Below are 21107 nucleotides of genomic sequence, written 5' to 3' on the forward strand. Positions count from 1 at the left end.
TTTACATGTTGGGCTTTAAAATCTCATGCCAGAAATCAAAATGCTATTCTTAGTAGTTGTTCTGGCCTTCCAGATTTATGAATAGCTTTCATCTTCTCTTCACTAATTATCTCACTGATTTTATCTTGATATGCTATATAAAGAAAGTTTATAAAGTGTTGTTGTTGTTAGGTGCTATCGAGTTGGTTCTGACTGATAGCAACCCCATGTGCAACAGAATGAAATATTTCCCAGTCCAGGACCATCCTCACAATCATTGCTATGTTTGAGACTATTGTTGCAGCCACTGTGTCAATCCACCTCGTTGAGGGTCTTCCTCTTTTTAGCTGAACCTCTACTTTACCAAGCATGACATCCTTCTCCAGGGACTGATCCCTCCTGATAACATGTCCAAAATATGTAAGAGGGAGTATTGCCATCCTCCCTTCTAAGGAGCATTCTAGCTGTATTTCATCCAAGACAAATTTGTTTGTTCTTCTGCCAGTCCATGGTATATTCAATATTCTTCACGAACACCATAATTGAAAGGTGTCAATTCTTCTTTGGTCTTCCTTATTCATTGTCTAGCTTTTGCATGCATGTGAGGCAACTGAAAAACCATGGCTTGGGTCAGGGGCACCTTAGTCTTCAAAATGATATCTTCATATAGTCCAGCATCAATTCTAAAGTATATTTCCTACACAATATTAATGGTATTAAAAGTTTTATAATGTGATAAAGCAAATGCCATTTGCAGTTTTTGGGATAAAACAACAAAAGGATAAAGATTCTTGTGTATCTATATCTAAGAATTTTCTTTCCCTAAGTACTTTTAATATTAGACAGGACCGACTTTAGTAGTGATTTAGCTGTGGTTGAGCAAAAGGACTGATTTTATTTCTCTAGATTGATGTAAGTGTAATTCTGAAAACTGAGAAATAGACATATGACATTTCAAGTCCTTTCTAGACATTTTATTCAATTCAAACCAATGAAAATTGTTAACCTGACTATGCTAGGCCCAAGAAGGAGTTACTTATGCCACGCCCTATGTCAGCAAACCAAAACTTAACTGTTAAGTTTCTAAGTCTTGTTAATGCTTGACTCTCCCAGAAATGGAAACCTAAGCTAACCAATTAGGACTTGACTGCTCAGTTTAACCTAGGGTTTATGAGGCTGTGACCTTTTGGAAGCAGATCACCAGGCCTGTATTCCAAGGTGCCTTTGAGTGGGTTCGAACCATCAACCTTTCGGCTAGTATTAACCATTTTCGCCACCCAGGAACTCCTGATATAATTTAAGAGAATTAAGATTTCATTATTCCAGAATGAAGCATTACAGAAAAAAACTTATGACTACTGTTTTGCTCTTCTCTAGAGACTTTTTTTAAAAGTAACTGTATCTCCAAGTACTTTTCAAGTATCAAATTGCACAATACATTTTTATGCTAAATCAGTTGATTGATTTTATAACAGGCTAGAAACATCTTACAGTGTACCCGTTACCCATTGCCGTCGAGTCGATTCCGACTCCTAGCAACCCTATAGGACAGAGTAGAACTGCCCCATAGAGTTTTCAAGGAGCGCCTGGTGGTTTGAACTGCTGACTTTTTGGTTAGCAGCGGTAGCACTTAACCACTATGCTACCAGGGTTCCCATCTTACAGTATGTTGTTGTTGTTAGGTGCCGTCGAGTCAGTTCCAACTCATAGCGACCCTATGCACAATAGAACGAAACACTGCCCAGTCCTGCACCATCCTTACAATCGTTGTTATGCTTGAGCTCATTGTTGCAGCCACTGTGTCAATCCACCTCGTTGAGGGTCTTCCTCTTTTCTGCTGACCCTGTAATCTGCCAAGCATGATGTCCTTCTCCAGGGACTGATCCCTCCTGACAACATGTCCAAAGTATGTAAGACGCAGTCTCGCCATCCTTGCCTCTAAAGAGCATTCTGCCCACACTTCTTCCAAGACAGATTTGTTCTTTTGGCAGTCCATGGTATATTCAATATTCTTTGCCAACACCACAATTCAAAGGCGTCAACTCTTCTTCGGTCTTCCTTATTCATTGTCCAGCTTTCACAGGCATATGATGTGATTGAAAATACCATGGCTTGGGTCAGGCGCACCTTAGTCTTCAGGGCAACATCTTTGCTCTTCAACCCTTTGAAGAGGTCCTTTGCAGCAGATTTGCCCAATGCAATGCGTCTTTTGATTTCTTGACTGCCGCTTCCAGGGCTGTTGATTGTGGATCCAAGTAAAATGAAATCCTTGACAACTTCAATCTTTTCTCCGTTTATCATGATGTTGCTCATTGGTCCAGTTGTGAGGATTTTTGTTTTCTTCATGTTGAGGTGTAATCCATACTGAAGGCTGTGGTCTTTGATCTTCATTAGTAAGTGCTTTAAGTCCTCTTCACTTTCAGCAAGCAAGGTTGTGTCATCTGCATAACGCAGGTTGTTAATGAGTCTTCCTCCAAACCTGATGCCCTGTACTTCTTCATATAGTCCAGCCTCTTGTATTATTTGTTCAGCATACAGATTAAATAGGTATGGTAAAAGAATACAACCCTGACGCACAACTTCCCTGACTTTAAACCAATCAGTATCCCCTTGTTCTGTCCGAACAACTGCCTCTTGATCTATGTAAAGGTTCCTCATGAGCACAATTAAGTGTTCTGTAATTCCTATTCTTTGCAGTGTTATCCATAGTTTGTTATGATCCACACAGTTGAATGCCTTTGCATAGTCAATAAAACACAGGTAAACATCCTATCTTGCAGTATAAGTAGGCTGAAATTCTTTCTCAATTCCTTCCCATTACACACACATCCCCAAAAAGGGAAAGAAAAACTATCTGGCCCAGAATATAAATATAATTTATAGTCTACCCACCAAATAAACCCACTGCCTTCGAGTCAATTCCGACTCATAGCGACTCTGGTTTGGTTTTTGGTTTACTCACCAAATAGGGCTTCCTGGATGGCGCAAATGGTTAGGCACTCAACTATTAGCCAAAAGGTCGGTAGCTTGAACCCACCCAGAGGTGCTTCAGAAGACAGGCCCAGAGATCTGCTTTCCAAAGGCGACAGCCTTAAAAACTCTATGGAAGTAGTTCTACTCTCCACACATGGGGTCGCCGTGAGTTGGAATCAACTTGACAGCAACTAACAACAACAACCCACCAAATAATTCTTTATCTACCAATGACCTATTGAACCTGAGCAACATACTAAGAATATAAACTAAAAGGAAAACTTTATGCCATGTTACTGATTTAGGCTTTCCAAAAACATTTAGCTCATGATACAGTTATTTCAAAAAGTCCACATTGTCAATTACTTAACTTATATACAGTTAAAAAAAAAAATGGCTCTGCTGTTCTGAACTATTCCCTTTGCCCCATTTATGTGTCCAATTTCTTATAATAATGGGGTCACTATGAGCTAGAGTCAACTCAATGGCAGTGGGTTTGGTTTTTTTGGTTTTTATGTACTCCCTCCTTAAAATTTCAAGATGTCAATGCTTCTGCTTGGAAAATATAATTATTTGCATTAACTCAGGTAAACAAGAGACAGGCTAAAGGATTTTATATTTCTCTCCACTGGGAAACTTTCACCAATTTCTTTGACTAATCAGGAACTATCACTTCAAATAGGTATTTAATCTTTTTTGAGGTATTAATTTTGACTTCCTTCACCCTGTAGAACCCTCCTATAAAGAGAATTCACTAATAATAACTCCTATTTGTCAATGAGTCAGTCAGTCTAACTATCCAGCTGTCTATCTCTTTAATTTTTCTAAGATGTCATTTGTGACTTTGTTCTTTAGGCAGTTTAGAAGAAAAAAGTAGCCTCATGATCTACTCCTATTGTGATCTGTGTTTATATTTTCCAGATATTTGTGATCACATGTGTCTGAGATGCCTAAAAGACTGCATCTCAAATATACTCTTTTACATTAATCCGATTTATTTTCTTAAGGAGAATCTGTAGGTGGAGGAGGCAGAGTTACTATGTATTCATTAATCTGTCTGGGAACGGCCCCATTTCCCAGAATTCTGGAAGAAAATATTACTCCAATGTACAGTACTTAGTCTTTATTTTTTCATAGAACCTCCAGGAATAGGATTTTGAAACTTTATAATTAGATCCAATGTTTGCCTCGTTGCACTCCTTTCCTGTTTAATTAAACCTGTTTAGGTAATTGAAAGACTAGATGATATCTAACGTTCCTCTTTCCCAGAGTGCAACTGTATGAGAAAATTGGATATCTTTTTATCCAAACTCAGTGGTTTTACATGCTTAATTTGTAATTCTACCAAAGGTTTTGCCCCTCATCTCAAATAAGAGAAAGTTGTCATTTCCTGCCTAGTCAGTGAAGAGTCTCCCTGTTGTTCAGTCTTCTAGGCTTTCCTGTGGCTATTTTCAGTAGAAGATGTTTCATTGTTATTTTGATTAAGGTGACTCTTCAATTGTTCATTTTCATCATTTTCTATAGTGTGATTTCTAATAATATTGATAATAAATACCATATATTGAGCTTCTGCATTGGGTCAGGCACGTGCTAGTATTATTTACAATAAAACTGTCTTCACAACTCTCCACAGAAGTTTTATTTTAAGGATGAGGAAACAGGTAAATTGCTCAATGTAACACAGCTAGTAAGTTAAACAGCCAGGACACAAAGTTGGATCTGTTGAGCTCCAAGGCCTCTCTAGTAAACTAATTTACTCAATATCATCTTTTTATTGTGCATTTTGTGTACTCCTGTATTCACTTTTTATTCTGTAGTTTCATGTGTACTTTGAGACATTCTAAGAGTACCTTGCTAAAGAAAAGGTTGTACAGTAGATATGAAAAGGAATCTTTATATCTTACATTGGAACCCTCTATTAGCAGGTTCCAGAGAGAAGAGTTCAGTCAGGATTTGGTGTGCAGATACTTAAAAAAGATCGAGATTAACAACCAAGGTCCTGTCAAGTAGTTCTCAAGACCTGGGTTATTATTATTATTATTCTTTAAGTGAAAGTTTACAAATCAAGTCAGACTCTCATACAAAAATTTACATATACCTTGCTATATATTCCTAATTGCTCTCCCCCTAATGAGACAGCATACTCCTCCCCTCCACTCTCTCTTTTTGTGTCCATTCAGTCAGCTTATTACTCCCTCTACCTTCTCATCTCCCCTTCAGACAGGAGATGCCAACATAGTCTTATGAGTCCACTTGATCCAAGAGGTTCATTCTTCACCAGTATCATTGTCTATCCCATGGTCCAGTCCAATCCCTGTCTGAACAGTTGGCTTGGGGAATGGTTCCTGTTTTGGGCTAACAGAAGGTCTGGGGACCATAACCTCCAAGGTCATTCTAGACCATTAAGTCTGAAGACCTGGATTATTTTGAGCGTGGAAATAGTGGGCAGCAGGACCTCTGCGCTCAGCCCAATTTGCCCCTAAAGACTTCTGCAGTGCAGCTAGTTTAGGAAGCATGCATCTAGTTTTATTTAATTACTTTAAAACATTATTATTTAAAATATTTATTGAATATTTATTTAAAAATTTCTTGGACACCTACTGTGAGTAAAACATTGTGCTAGGATAGACCCAACACTTCCCTTGAGGGTGCTCACAATTTAATGAGAGAGACAATATGTTCAATTAATACAATTGTAGGACTGGTATATAGGAAGCATGAGTGTAAGGTCATGTAGTGGCAATAAAGAAGTCTTTGGTGTGGTGAAGTTAAAAATTAGTATTTGAGAGACTCCTTGGTTGTAAGATTAGACCATATCCAGGTATTTTAGCTATAAAACAGATCATACTTGAGTCAGTTTTGGGTGGGTTATTGGAAGTAATCTATGACTCTATGTTAGTGAAACTAAAAGAGGTTACAAAGAAATGTAAGTGGAAAGAAGTTGAAAGATATAAAACTAAGCTTCAACATTCAATAGCAAAACAAAATTTCTTCTGAACATCCAAGCAAACAAAAAACAACAAAGAAAATGGTCAACTTGAGAGGAACTGGAATAGATGACAATACACATTTTAATTTCCATTAGATTTCACATCTAAGGTTTTAAAGGTGCTTTACAAAATATTATACCTCACAATATCTTTATGAGAGAGGCAAGTGTTATTATCTCCATATAATGGTGGGGAGAAGAAGGCACAGAGGTTTGCTTCTTTGATGCCAAGTGAGGCCAAATATTTTGTGGAATATTTGAAATGAGACTTGAAAATAGAGAAAGAAGGAGAGAGAACGCTAGGAGAATTTGTAATTGAGAAGCATAATTCCACACCACATAAGTGTCTAGAGAACGTTAATACAGTGAATCTTCATTTCCAGTGAAGTGGAATGAAAGCCTTGAATTGCTTCAATGCATCACTTCGTGCAAATAGCAATTTCAGTTTCAGAAAATCCTCCACTTACAGTAAAGTTGTTCAGTGAAAATGGTCATGATGAGGATTTTGCACATAATTGTCCAAAGTATATTCATATTTGTACACTATATATATAGTTATTTGTCTACAGCATATATCTATACAAGCTTTCTCAGTTGAAATATTAAATATTTATGGGGCATTGTGTAGACACTTGAAATACACTAATGGATATCTAATATGTTTTGGCTCCACTGTGTTAATTGTTCACAGGTTTCTTTTCCTTCCCCCCATCCCTTTCTATATGCTGTTTTTCTGTGTTCTCTTTCATTTTAGAACTTTCTTTAAAGGTTTCTGCCCAGGTAAGATAGATGCTCAATAAGAATAAATACTATAGTCCTGGCTTCTTATTTTTTTTTTAATTAATTTTTATTAAGCTTCAAGTGAACATTTACCATTCCAATCAGTCTGTCACATGTAGGTTTACATACATCTTACTCCCTTCTCCCACTTGCTCTCCCCCTATTGAGTCTTATTTTTTAAAAAATCTAGAAAACATAAATACATATGAATTAAAAAAAAATAATAAAGATTTAAAATCCCAATATTTCCAATGAGAAAGGTAGATCTTATAGTAACTTGTTTTTATATTTTTCAATGGGATGTCTGAAGTCAAAACATTTAGAAAGTTAGGTTGTCTATCATTGACTTTCTGATTAAATTGGGAATAAAATTTATTGATCTTGACACCTAGTTGGACTTTTCAAGCAATTTGTGCTAATGACTATACTATGCGACTCTTCTTTTAATTAATTAGCACCCTCATTCTCGTCTCATAAAAGATTTGAGGTAACAATGTTGCTTTCACAATTAAACTAGTTTCAAAGGATTAATCACAATTAGACTTTTTGGGGAGCAAATCAATCTCTGTATTCATAACAGACTGAAAATATCAAAGCTGTTTATATCTGAGTTTCAATGATACTTTAAAGTTTCAATGTACTATTTAAGGAATTATATTTCAACATAGCTGCAATCGTTTCTCAATTAATCTGGGGAAGAATTAAGCCCTAGTGTCCTAAGGCAGGAGCCCTGGTGGTGCAGTGTTTAAAGAGCTCAGCTGCTAACCGAAAGGTTGGAGATTCGAACCCACCAGCCGCTCTGTGGGAGAAAGATGAGGCAGCCTGCTCCCACAAAGATTACAGCTTTGGAAACCCTATGGGACAAGTTCTATCCTGTCTTATAGGCTTGCAATGAGTAAGATTTGATTTGATGGCAATGGGTTGGTTTCTTTTTTTTTTTTTTTTTGCCCTAAGGCATCCATTGTGTGTAATGAATTAACTTCTGTCCTGTGCATCTAAGATGGTACTAGTTATGTACCATCATCCTTGGGAGAATTGAGAAAATAGTCACTCAAATAATGTTCGGTGTACTGTAGTTCTGATGAGGACTCTTGGTTGAGAATGTTAACGTTTTCTTGGCTTAGTCTTCTTTGAATTTTATAATGGGATGCCTGAAGTTGAAACTTTCTTAACACACTCCCTCTTTTCACTGGCAAAACACTGATAACAAGCTTTTGAGAGAATCTGCTATACTGAAAAACGTAACACTCCTTCACATATAAGCACTGTAGTTACAATGTACCAAAGCAGCTAAAGGTTTATTAATGACAGTCAACTCTATTAGACAATAGCAGCCTGACCAATATTCTAATTACCCCTCTGTGAGGTCCCTAGAGAAATATAAAGGATATGTAGCCAACCTTGAGACTTTCTATCTTGCTTTCTCACAATAAGATTATCCTCTTTAATAATTATTTCCAATACATGCATACGCACACACACACACAGTATTTAATGTCTTCCACTAAAGGGAGTATGGGTGGTATTTAAGCAATAGAAAACCAAAAACCAAGAAATATGTTATTATAATTGATCCCATGAACTATCATGCCCTTAAGTTAAAAAAGAACAACACACCAATAAAAACAATGAACACTAAAGGATACAATAACTTCATGTTATAGATATTTCCTCTAGTTTTTGCTTATGTTTTTCCTGGGTTTTGGTTAGTTCAGTATTGGACAGAGAAAGTTTAACTACCCTCTATTGGTAAAGGAGATGCTTTTGGTGAGTATATAATGACAATTTTTTTCTATTTAGTCTATCTGTGCTGCCTCGTTGTATCTTCTCTCAAATAACTGTTTCTTGGGCAATTTGGATTTGAATCCACAAATGCTCATCAAAATGGTTCCCAAACATAAAATTACACATACCTTCTCCTAGTGAGTGAACTATTGCCTGGGAGTTATGACTGAATTTTGGAACTTGAGTTTATTTGTTTTAAACATTTATAACAATAAAACTAGAGCATTAGGGAAACTGTACACTCTAATTCAAGCCGAGCTCGGTTGAAATTAAGATATAGGATCACCAAGGGGAAGCAGAAGGTTGTTCATCTCTCTTTATTCTGGAAAAATGCTTTGCAAGTTCATTCAATTTGCTAGCTAGCCTAGTGTCTCTTTGGAGTGCCCCCAAATTAACATACAGTTTAGGCCAATGTCACTTATAGAGATATGACACAGGCTTTAAAGGGCATCATATAAATGTGACTAAGAAGAATAGCATCAACAAATGTTTCCATTTTGTATAATGACATGGTAAGTAATGAATGGGGTTTGCTCACTTACCTTAAAATATAGAACAACATAATTTTTCTTGGATAAGGCATACTGATCATTTTGCTTTAGTACAATATATAACAAGTTTTCCAATAAAATCACTTCATATCCACAGTGTCTCATTATTAATTTATGATATAAAACTTAATTTCAACCTAATCTAATTATACACCAGAGAATCTAGTGTTAATATGTACTATAAGCAAACATGAAGGAAAGACATTCTTTGTTTTGCCTATATTTCCTATTGATGTAACACAAAACACTACTTATGACATGTATTACAGAGATTTATGTAATAATGTCACCAGTCAAAGCTCTGACATGGATATATATAATACATAGTTTCAGTTAGCCAGTCAGACACAAATCTTCAGGCATCTAGGCTTTATTGGTTCAGATACTTGCCTGCTTGCTTTACAGAACACTTTGTTAAGTGAAAAGAAGAATAATGTCTCCAATTGAAAAACAGAAGGAGTTTGGGGCTAGCAGAATGCAATTGCCCAAGTTAGAGTGAATGGAATTGATCTGAAATCATTTAGATAACAATGTGATGGGCAGTGGACAGCATTTGTTTATGAAGACAGATTATGCCAGGCAAATCTTATTTATTTGGTCTGATAAAATTACTCCACAAGTTTGTGGATAAAGAAAACTCCATGGACAAACAATATATCTAAATGTTTGTAAAACCGTTTGATGTGGGTCTGCATGAAATTAAGATAATTGAAATGCTGGGAAGATGTTATCTGGATAGCAATGCAATGGTATCCTTATCAGATTTAAAACAGAGTAATCATAAACAATAAACAATAGATCATAGTATCTAATTGATATGTTTGGCAGAATACCATAAAAGACCTAATATCTTTATAGATCATTTTAAGCAAGTATGAAAATAGTCCAAAAAATTAATTTGCTCTTAGTAGGTACACAGACCAAAAAGCAATTAGTTCAAAATATTTTACCACTTATCCAAAATAACCTTTTACTTTATTTTGGCATCTAGTGCAATTTACAAAAGTTGAAATTTGTGGTGCCTGCCAAAAGCATTAAAATAAATAACTATAAGTTTGATACGTTTCCAAAACATAGTAAAGTTCAATTAAAATCTTATGTAGGTGTGTGAATAAATTCTTTTGTAGATTTTTTTTCCTTTGTAGATTTTTATGGACAGAGAGATAATTTAAAAGAAAATAGGAAACCCTGGTGGTGCAGTGGTTAAGAGTTTGGCTGCTAACCACCAGGCACTCCTTGGAAACCCTATGGGGTAGTTCTATTTTGTCGTATAGGGTCACTATGAGTCAGAATTGACTTGACAGCAATGGGTATAATAAGAGTAACAATTTTGAGAGAAATAGCTATTTAAGGAAAGAGGATAAGACAGAAAAAGAATACAATGTGATGTGTTTTAAAGTCTTATTATCAAATGGGAAAAATACTTGCAATATATGTCCACAGAGGTTACATTTAAAATATTTAACAATATCTATGAAGTGGCTACCAACCAATCAGGAAGGACACTGGCCATAGAGCTGGAGCAGGGTCCTAAAGGCCCATTGGTATGGTGGACATTAACTCTTTAGTTGATGGATAAGGGACACGTAGGTAATGTTGGGGAGAGGCTGGAGTGCCTGGTCCAGTCAAGGGGAGAGTATTTGAAAGGGTAGTGTCTATTTGCTAACTGATATGTAAGTATTTCAATATTTTAACAATTAATACAGCTTTTCTGGTGGGTACCAGCTTTTTAATAACCAAAAAAACTCTTAACATAAACAGAAAAATTGAATAGGTTAAGTTACAAAAGTTGAAATGCAATTGTAATAAACAGATAATAAGATATTCAACTTCATTAGTAATCAAACAAATACAAATTAAAGTATAATGAAACAATACTTTTCATTTATCTGATTGGCAAATATTTTTTTTCTTATAAATGACGGGACATAGTCAAGGGAAGGGAAAGTGACACTCTTATGCCTGCTGATAGAAGCATAAATTGGGAAATCTTTCTGGAGAGTTTTGAAATATTTATCAAAAACCTCAAAAATTTTCATCTGTGAGTCCAGCACTACTAGATGGTGCCCAGTTACCACCACCAACTGCTCCTACAGAGATCACAATAGAGGGTCCCAGAAAGAGCTGGAGAAAAATGTAGAACAAAATTCTAACTTACAAAAAGAGATCAGACTTACTGGTCTGACATAGGCTAGAGAAACCTTGAGAGTATGGCCCCTGGATACCCTTTCAACTCAGTACTGAAGTCACTCCTGAGGTTCACCCTTCAGCCAAAGATTAGGTAGGCCCATAAAACAAAACAATGCTAAAAAGGCACACAGCCCAGGGGCAAGGACAAGAGGGAATAGGAAAGTTGGTAATGGGGAACCCAAGGTTGAAAAGGGGAGAGGGTTAACACGTTCTGGGATTGGCAACCAGCGTCAGAAAACAATACGTATATTAATTGTTTAATGAGAAGCTAGTTTGTTCTGTAGACCTTCATCTAAAGCACAATAAAAAATATACTTAAATTTAAAGAAGAAAATGTCACCTAGAATTTGAAAAAAAAATTTTTTTGGTCTGACTTAATGATTCAGGTAATGTTAGGCTAAGTTAGGTAAATTAACCCTCCCACTGAAAATAACTAAAAAAGCTGAATTAAAACAATATTTTTAAAGGAAAAGAGGATACGCAAAGATAGGAAAGCATTATCAGACTAAAGATGAAGGAAAAATGGGAACCCAAATGAAGAATTTGGGGCAGTTTTCCAATTTGTGAAAATTAGAATCTTCACCTTGATAGACTGCAGGGCAAGAGAGACAGAAGCAACTTTATAAGGATGTCTAAGAGTAGACTATCCCTCATAAGATACTGGGATTCCAAAGCCCTCGAGCACTTACTGCTTGGATTCAAATTGCCTGGGTCAGTGAATCTCAAGCCTTGAACTTGAGTAAAAATAATTCTGGATTGATAGTGGCTCCAGGGCATTGCATAAGCAAATTAAAGCTCTTTCTGAAGTAAGGCACTTTTATCATAGGCCTCAAATTATTTCTATAAATAATTTTTCAAATACAATGCCCAGCACATTCTCAAAGATAATCAGTGACACGAGAAAACTAGATTAAATAAGCAAGACTCAGGAGAAACAAGAGAAAACAAAAGCATTCAAGAAGACCAGAATCTGGGATTATCAGGATCAGACTATAAAACAATTATGATGACTATGCTTAAAGACATAAAAGACCAGTTTGATGATATCTGCAGGGAATAAGAAATGATAAAAAGTAACCCAGTAAGTTTGAGTTGGAAAAGTTGGAAATACTGTGATTTCATTATAAATAAAATTTTACAAATATATTTCATAAGTAAAAATAAATTTATAGATAATAAACGAAACTTAAAATCCGACAGGTTTTTTAAATTTTTTATTGTACTTTAGATGAAGGTTTACAGAACAAGCTAGCTTCTTATTAAGCAATTAATACACATATTGCTTTGTGACACTGGTTGCCAACTCCACGACGTGACAACACTCTCCCCTTCATTACCAGCTTTCCTGTTCTGTCCCGCCTTCTTGTCCTTGCCCCTGGGCTGCTGTACCCCTTTAGTCTCATTTTGTTTTATGGGCCTGTCTAATCTTTGGCTGAAGGGTGAACCTCTGGAATGACTTCAGCACTGAGCTAAAAAGGTGTCTGGGGGACATACTCAAGGGGTTTCTCCAGTCTCTGTCAGACCAGTAAGTCTGGTCATTTAAAATCCAACAAGTTTTTAACTGTAGATTAGATACACCTTAAGATTTAGCCAACTTGAAGACATCTGAACAAACTACCCATAGTACAGCATAGATAGGCAAAAAATGGAAAATAAACATGAAAGGATAAAAGACACAGAGGATATAGTAAGTGTGTCTAACAGGTTTAACCAGAGTTCTAGAGGGAGAAGAAAGAGAGTATGAAACAGAAATATAGGTAGTCCCTGACTTACAACATATTCAAGTTAAGATTAACTGCACTCACTACCATCTGTGTTTTTTCAAATACATCTTATCATTAGTAATATGTACTACATACAATGTTGTAGCATGTGATTTGCTGATGTTGTCCTTACCTGTAAGTTTGTATGTAATATTTCCGACCCCCAAAGAAAAATAAAGATTGGATTTATAAAGACACTGATAATAAAAGGCAATAATAATGAAAACTTTTTAGTTTAGAAAAAAAAATGAGGCATTGGAACCAACTTATGATGGAGTTGTCAGAACAGAACCCCGTCATTATTTAAAGAGTTAACAACTGAGGATGTTCCAAACTGACAAAAGACTTCAAGGCATTGATTTTAAGATGTTTTAACAAACGCTAAATATGACAAAAAAAGAAAGCCATGCCTAAGCATATTGTAGTAAAATTTCTTAGAACTAAAGACAAAGAATATTAAAAGCAGCCAGAAATAAAAGATAAATTACTTTTAAAAAAGAGCAATAATAATACTTACAACTGACTTTTCACTAGTAACAACGAGAAGTGGAAGACAGTGGAACATTATTTTCAACGTGCTGAAAAAAAAAATCAACAACCTAGTATCTACTTACAAAAATCAGCCATTGGAAACCCTATGGAGCACAGTTCTACTCTGACATACATGGAGTCTCCATGAGTTGGAATCTACTTGACAGCAAGTGACAGCAGATCTTACAGGAAGATAAAATAAACACATTTCAGGTACACTAGAGCTGAGATGGATCCCTGGTGGTGCAGTGGTTAAGAGTTATGCCTGCTAACCAAAAAGTCAGCAGTTCGAATCTACCAGCTGCTCCTTGGAAACCTCATGGGGCAGCTCTACTCCATATTTTGTCACTAGCAAATGTACAGTGAAGTAAATTTTAAAGCATGTATTTCAGGCAAAAGAAAAAGAATCTCCATGTGAAGTATGATACATAAGAAGGAATTAAGAGCATACAAAGTGGAAAACATATTGGTGAATCTAATGAATACTAACTGTGTAAAACAATAATCATAATTAGGTCTTGTGGACTTTTCAAAATTCAGAATTAAAGTATACGAAAACGAAAGAATACATTTCAGAAAAAGTATATGCCGTTAAAGTGTTCTAACTTCCTTGTATTACCAAAGGCAAACTTAGGGTTTTCAAGGCTGTGACCTTTCAGAAACTGATCATCAGGCCTGTCTTCCAAGGTGCCACTGGGTGGATTTGAACCATCAACCTTTCGGCTTGTAGTAGAGTGCTTAACCATTTGTACCACCCAGGGACACACAATACCAAGTACATATCCACCAATATTGAGGACCAGCGTGAGCCACTGCTGTAGAGCAGAAGAATTTATCTCATTTAGTTTAATTATCATTCTAAGATGTTGGTATTATTATGCCTATTTTAGGGACAAAGAACTCAGAGATTAGCTAAATTTTCTTGGATCACCTCTTTAGTAAATGATATTTCCAGGATATAAATGTACTCTTTTTATGAGCAATGAACCAGCTCCAGGAAATATTTATTTCTTTGAGACTGGAAATAAGAAGGTAAGCATTCTTATACAAGAATCTCTAATAAAATTAAGAAGATTATGTCTTTCTGCAGCACTGACAATGGTTTAAGTGTTACAATATAGAAGAGTTATATATTGAGTCAATGAAGTGGCTAAAATAGTTTGAGAGCGGGCTATCTTAGAAGACAGGGATAGTATTGTCCATAAGGCTAGTGATTTGGATTATAAGAATGGCTAAGGATAAAGAACTATATATACCCAGCATAACAGAAATTAAAATGTCTCTCCTTTATGGCATTTTATGCCACTGAAACCCATTTCTTCTAGCTCAAGTTCACTCTTTTTCAATTGTTTATAGTTCCTTAAATGAATCCCAATTTCAACAGTCTTTCACAACCAAGTGGAAGTTAAGTTGTAAATTCTCTCTAAAGTTTTTAGAATGTTAAGTCATCCATTTCACTACTTGGGAAGAAAAATATTCATAGAGATAAGTATAATAATATAGTTTATCAAGCAGTTATTTAAATCTATTCAATATTTGAATTATTAGGTCCACATCATCTTCTATCAGTTATGATAATAATATTCTCCAGGCTGATCTCTCTGCCTCGATTCCACTCTCCTTACCTTCTTCTCCAATTTTTCTCTCAACCTCATACTTTTACTACAACAAAGCCATTAGTGTTATCTTTCCAAAACAAAGATCTGATTATATCATTTAAATGCTTTTAAAATTCAGTGGTTTTCAATGAATAATATTTAAGCTCAATTTAGTGTGATATACAATGTTCTCTGCAATCTGGCCTCAACCTATCTTTTCCAGCCACAGCTTTACTCCCTACCACATCCCTTTACCACAAGAAACAACAGACTGATCCCAATTTATGGAGAATACTATGCTATTACAGGGTTGCTATGAGGCAGAATAGACTTGATGGCAACTTTTTTTGTTGTTTTTTAATGCTGTTATGCATGTGTAGTAAGAAACTGTGGTCAGAAAGGTTAAATAACCTGTCCAAGTCATACAGCAGGTAAATGGCAGAGCCAGGATTCAAACTCAGGTCTGATGGACTCCAAATCATGGGCTTAACCTAGCAAATTACACTGCCTTCATATTTTATATCTTTTGTGAATTTTGTTTTAACCACATAAAAAAATTAATTTTGAGCATATTAAATGGTATGCATAATCACTGCTGTCTTACATCATAATTGGGTATAAAAGATAAGCCAGTCACATAATAAATTATTCTGCTTTTTCTACACAATTTATAATTGTATTAGCATCAATAGTTTTCCTTCACCTTAGACATTTAAACAATAATAACAATAAGGAGAAAAAGAATAGTAATAATCACTTAGAGCTCACTATGTGATATGTGGAAACTCTGGTGGTATAGTGGTTAAGAGTACGGCTGCTAACCAAAAGGTCGGCAGTTCAAATTCACCAGGCGTTCCTTGGAAACCCTATGGGACAGTTCTACTGTATCCCATAAGGTCATTATGAGTTGGAATCGACTCGATGGCAATGGGTTTGGGTTTTTTGGTTTATGTGATATGCATTGTGCTCAGTACTTTACATATATGATAACGTCTAATGCTCAAAGCCCACCACATGTCTGTTGTACTGTGGTGACTTGTCTGTTGCTGTGACACTGGAAGCTTTACCACCGGTATTTCAAATACCAGCAGGGTCACCCTTGGTGGACAGATTTCAGCTGAGCTTACAGACTAAGAAAGAATAGGAAGAGCGACTTGGCAATCTACTTCTGAAAAAATTGGCTAGTGAAAACCTTATGAACAGCAATGGAACACTGTCTGATATAGCCGAAAGATAAGCCTGTCGGGTGGGAAGGTGTTCAAAAGACGACTAGAAAAGAGTACCTCCTCAAATTAGAGTCAACCTCAATGATGTGGCTGGAGTTGAGCTTTCCTGACCTTCATTTGCTGATGTGGCACAACACAAAGTAAGAAGAAACAGCTGCAAACATCCATTAATAATTGGAACATGGAATGTTCAAAGCATGAATCTAGGAAAATTGGAAGTTGTCAAAAATGAAATGTAACACATAAACATCGGTATCATAGGCATTAAAAAAAAAAAAAAGCCAAACCCATTGCCATCCAGTCAATTCTGACTCATAGTGACCGTATAGGACAGAGTAGAACTTCCTCATAGAATTTCCAAGGAGCGCCTGGTAGAGTCAAACTGCTGACCTTTTGGCTAGCAGCCGTAGCACTTAACCACTATGCCACCAGGGTTTCCATCATAGGCATTAGTGAGCTGAGGTGGACTGGTATTGGCCATTTTGAATCAGACAATCATATGGTCTACTATGCCGGAAATGACGAATTGAAGGCAAATGGTGATGCCTTCATCGTCAAAAAGAGCATTTCCAGATCTACTCTGAAGTACAATGCCATCAGTGATAGGATAATATCCATACGTCTGCAAGGAAGACCAGTTAATATGACTATTATTCAAATTTATGTGCCAACCACTAAGGCCAAAGATGAAGAAATTGAAGTTTGTTTTTTTTTTAACCAACTTCTGTAGTCTGAAATTGATCAAACATGCAATCCAGATGCACTGATAAATACTGGAGATTAGACTGTGAAAGCTGGAAACAAAGAAGAAGGATTGGTAGTTGGAAAATATGGCCATGGTGATAGAAATGACGCCAAAGATTACGAGATAGAATTTTGCAAGACCAATGACTTTTTCAATGCAAATACTTTTTTTCAACAACATAAATGGCGACTATACACTTGGACCTTGCCGGATGAAATACACAGGAATCAAATCAACTATATCTGTAGAAAAAGACAATGGAAAAGCTCAATATCATCAGTCAGAATAAGGAAAGGGGTCGACTTCGCAACAGGCCATCAATTGCTCATATGCAAGTTCAAATTGAAGAAAATTAGAACAAGTCCACGAAAGCCAAAGTACAACCTTGAGTGTACCCCACCTGAGTTTAGAGATCATCTCAAGAATAGAATCGACAAACTGGACACTAATGACAGAGGACCAGATCAGTTGTGGAATGACATCAAGGACATCATACATGAAGAAAGCAAGAGGTCATTAAACAGACAAGAAAGAAAGAAAAGACCAAAATGGATGTCAGAAGAGTCTCTGAAACTTTCTCTTGAGCATAGAGTAACTAATGCACATGGAAGATATGGTGAAGTAAAAGAGCTGAACAGAATATTTTGAAGAGCGGCTTGAGAAGACAAAGTAAAGTATTGTAATGAAATATGCAAAGACCTGGAGATAGAAAACCAAAAGAGAAGAACATGCTAGGCATTTCTCAAGCTGAAAGGACTGAGGAAAAAATTCAAGCCTCAAGTTGCAATTTTGAAGGATTCTATGGGGAAAATATTAAACGATCCAAGAAGCATAAAACAAAATGGAAGGAATACACAGAGTCACTGTACCAAAAAGAACTGGTAGATGTTCAACTATTTCAGGAGGTAGCATATGATCAAGAATTGATGGTACTCAAAGAAGAGGTCCAAGCTGCACTGAAGGCACTGGACAAAAACAAGGCTCCAGGAATTGATGGAATACCAAATGAGATGTTTCAACAAGTGGATGCAGTGTTGGAAGTGCTCACTGGTCTATTCCAAGAAATTTGGAAGACGGCTACCTGGCCAACCAACTGGAAGAGATCCATATCTGTACCCATCCCAAAGAAAGGAGATCCAACAGAATGCAGAACTTATCAAACAGTATCATTACTATCACAAGCAAGTAATATTTTGCTGAAGATCATTCAAAGACAGCTGCAGCAGACAGGGAACTGCCAGAAATTTAGGCCAGGTTCAGAAGAGGATGTGCAACAAGGGTGATGTCAGATGGATCTTGGCTGAAAGAAGAGAATACTAGAAAGAAGTTTACCTGTGTTTTATTAGCTACAGAAAGACATTTGACTGTGTGGATCATAACAAATTATGGACAAAATTGCGAAGAATGGGAATTCCAGAACACTTAATCGTGCCCATGAGGAACCTGTAATTAGACCAAGAGGCAGTAGTTCAAATAGAACAAGGGGATACTACATGGTTTAAAGTCAGGAAAGGTGTTTGTCAGGGCTGTATTCTTTCACCATACTTATTCAATCTGTATGCTGAGCAAACAATCTGAGAAGCTGGACTATATGAAGAAGAACACGGCATCAGGATTGAAGGGAGACTCATTAACGACTTGTGTTATGCAGATGCCACAACCTTGCCTGCTGAAAGTGAAGAGGGCTTGAAGCACTTACTGATGAAGATCAAAGACTACGGCTTCATTATGGATTACGCCTCAAAAGAAAGAAAACAAAAATTCTCGCAACTGGACCAATAAGCAAAATCATGATAAATGGGGAAAAGATTGAAGTGGTCAAGGATTTCACTTTACTTGGATCCACAATCAACACCCATGGAAGCAGCAGTCAAGAAATCAAAAGATGCATTGCATTGGGTAAATCTGCTGCAAAAGACCTCCTTGAAGTGTTAAAAGGCAAAGGTGTCACTTCGAGGCCTATGGTGTACCTGACTCAAGCCATGGTGTTTTTTTAATCGCCTCATATGTATGTAAAGCTGGATAATAAGGAAGACTGAAGAAGAATCAATGCCTTTGTATTACAGTATCGGTGAAGAATATCAAATATACTATGGACTGCCAGAAGAATGAACAAATCTGTCTTGGAAGAAGTACAGCCAGAATGCTCCATGGAAGGGAGGATGGCAAGACTTCCTCTTATGTACTTTGGACATGTTATCAGGAGGGACCTGTCCATGGAGAAGGACTTGGTAAAGCAGAGGATCAGCGAAAAATAGGAAGCTCCTTGACGAGACGAATTGATGCAGTGGCTGCAACCACAGACTCAAGCATAGCAACGATTGTGAGGGTGGTTGCAGTGTTTCGTTCTGTTGTTGTACATAGGGTCATTATGAGTTGGAATCAACTTGATGGCACCTAACATCAACAATGACAAGGCCTGAAATTTCTTATTTTCCATACAAGTGGTCTTATTTTGCCAGTCTTCTCTCTCCACCTACTTCTTTCTGCTTCTATTTTTCTAATATCTTGGGTACTAGACAGGAGGCACGGAGCCCACCCCAACGCACTTCTGCTGAGCCCAATGCCCACCCCGACCACCTCGGCTCAGTGAGGCTGGCCCGATGGAAAGTTTATTGCCGATGCGCTGCCACCCTGCGACTCTGTGACGCCACCACCTCTCGACCCTGGCCCTGGGCTGCTTGGGCTCTGGCGCCTTTGGGATGGCAGTGCCCTGCAGCTTGGTCTGTGCATACAGCCCTCCTCCCCACTCCTGCAAGGATCTTTGCGTGGTCCGGTGATTTCTTAAGCTTTCCTGTGCACTCTGCACTTTTCTGACCGTGTTCGCTGGTGCTGACACTGAGTCCAGAGCTTTAGGAGAGAACGGCATGGGGTGTCACAGGGAAGGCACCCCGAACTGGAGCTTGTGGCCAGAGGAGGCAGGACTGGAGGTTTCTCCAGCCTTCCAACCTCCAAGGCTGCCAGAGGTCTCCCAAAATTTCAGACCCTCTTCAGCTCACCCTGGAGATGCTAGAAGCTATGCTACCGGTATTCAGATACTAGCAGGGTCACCACGGAGGACAGGTTTCAGCTGAGCTTCCAGGCTCGGACAGACTAGGCAGAAAGGCCCAGCAGTCTACTTCTGAAAATCTTATGAACAGTAGCAGAACATTGTCTGATATAGTGCTGGAAGATGAGCCCCCCAGGTTGGAAGGCACTCCAAAGATGACTGGGGAAGAGCTGCCTCCTCAAAATAGAGTTGACCTTAATGACATGGATGGAGTAAAGCTTTTGGAACCTCAATTTGCTGATGTGGCACGACTCAAAATTAGAAGAAATAGCTGCAAATATCCATTAATAATCAGAACCTGGAATGCATGAAGTATGAATCTAGGAAAATTGGAAATTGTCAAAAATGAAATGGAACACATAAACATCGATATAGTAGGCATTAGTGAGCTGAAATGCACTGGTATTGGCCATTTTGAATCTGAAAATCATATAGTCTACTATGCTAGGGATGACAACTTGAAGAGGAATGCTGTTGCATTTATTGTCAAAAAGAACATTTCAAGATCTATCCTGAAGTACAGCCCTGTCAATGATAGGATAATATCCATATGCCTACAAGGAAGATCAGTTAATATGACTATTACTCAAATTGATGCACCAACCACTAAGGCCGCCAAAGATGAAGAAATAGAAGATTTATCAGCTGCTACAGTCTGAAATTGATCGAATATGCAATCAAGATGCATTGATAATTACTTGTGATTGGAATGTGAAAGTTGGAAACAAGAAGGATCAGTAGCTGGAAAATGTGGCCTTGGTGATAGAAACAATGCCGGAAATCAAGTGATAGAATTTTGCAAGACCAACGACTTCTTCACTGCAAATGCCTTCTTTCACCAACAAAAATGGTGACTATACACATGGACCTCACCAGATGGAACACATAGGAATCAAATTGACTACATTTGTGGAAAGAGACGATGGAAAAGCTCAATCTCATCAGTCA

At 37.2% G+C, this 21107-nt stretch overlaps 1 pseudogene; it reads right to left on the reverse strand.

The window, feature by feature from the left end:
- The window catches only part of LOC100664925 (low molecular weight phosphotyrosine protein phosphatase-like), a 78547-nt pseudogene extending 58568 nt beyond the window's left edge, over positions 1 to 19979 (reverse strand).
- Positions 19980 to 21107: the final 1128 nt, after the last annotated feature.

This window comes from Loxodonta africana, chromosome 10 (assembly GCF_030014295.1).
Source record: "Loxodonta africana isolate mLoxAfr1 chromosome 10, mLoxAfr1.hap2, whole genome shotgun sequence".
In the NCBI taxonomy this organism is placed as follows: Eukaryota; Metazoa; Chordata; class Mammalia; order Proboscidea; family Elephantidae; genus Loxodonta; species Loxodonta africana.